Source organism: Cicer arietinum, chromosome 1 (genome assembly GCF_000331145.2).
Source record: "Cicer arietinum cultivar CDC Frontier isolate Library 1 chromosome 1, Cicar.CDCFrontier_v2.0, whole genome shotgun sequence".
NCBI classification, from domain to species: domain Eukaryota; kingdom Viridiplantae; phylum Streptophyta; class Magnoliopsida; order Fabales; family Fabaceae; genus Cicer; species Cicer arietinum.
The window spans coordinates 18,207,370-18,208,464 of record NC_021160.2 but is presented as its reverse complement, the minus strand read 5'-3'; the positions used below and the strand labels follow the sequence as shown (position 1 = coordinate 18,208,464).

The window sequence follows — 1,095 nt, the reverse complement described above, 5'->3', positions numbered from 1 at the left end:
CTACCATTTTTTTTTCATCTTTTCATTATGGAGATTCTCAGACATTGACAGAAGAACCAAGAAGATATATTTTGTTTTTCTTCTTTCTTCTTTCATTTTATTTTTCTTCTTTTTATTTTTTTTATTTTTATTTTTATTTTTTTCTTTTTCTGAGAATCACCACCCCCAAACTTAGAAAGTTGCTATTCCATGAGCAACCCCAAACTTATAATTTTATCAAGACAATAATTTTTTTCTACCTAACTCCAAGTAAGGTGATTTAATTAAAGTCATGTGTTTTTCTTGTAATGTGGCTAGTAACCGAAATAAAAGGGCAAGGCTCAAAAGGGCTAGCAAAGGGTAAAATTTTCATTGGGTAGTTAGAAAGGCTCAAACGACCAATAAAATTGCCTCAATGTATGCATAAATTACAAGTGATGCAAGTCAGAATTAGTGCAAGTTCTAGAGGGATAACACATGTCTGGATAATCACACAACAAAGAATTTAAGTGTTTAGGCTCAAAAGCTCACAGCTAGGATAATAAGAGAGAGTATGAACAATCAAAATAAAGCCAACATGCTTCTGAAAAGTTAAAATTGTATTTTTGAAAAATTGATGGCATATTAGCCTTCTACAACCATTTAGTAATCAAGAATGCATGCATTAGGAAGACTTGTCGACTTGAGCAATAACATAATCTAAGAAATGAAATTTAACTGGCAAAATCACAAACAGGAATTTTGAGATCAAGTGCAAGTCAATATGACTGTTTCATCATAGTACACATTTAACAAAAAAAAACATGAAGAAAAGAAAGTCAACATACACTGACATTAAACAGAAAACGAAGAAACGGAAAGAAACAGGACAAACAACAGAAAGAAAAGAAAATAAAGAAAGGAAAAAATTCAAAAACAAAAGAAAGAAAACTTCTCTAGTTTAGCAATTCACGGCTCCTCGTTTAGATCGTCTGCTCCTGTTTCGCTATGGTCGCCGGTATACTGGTGAGGTGTGAATAAATCAGCATAAAACATGCCTCCTGGTGTCTGTTGAGAGGACTTCAGGCGCGCGTTGACAATAACAAAGCGCTTGGGCGCGCGTTCTGTCATTTGGAG

At 33.7% G+C, this 1,095-nt stretch overlaps 1 pseudogene; it reads right to left on the bottom strand.

Moving 5' to 3' along the window:
* Positions 1-927: 927 nt before the first annotated feature.
* LOC140921090 (uncharacterized) overlaps positions 928-1,095 on the bottom strand; it is a 6,813-nt pseudogene continuing 6,645 nt past the window's right edge.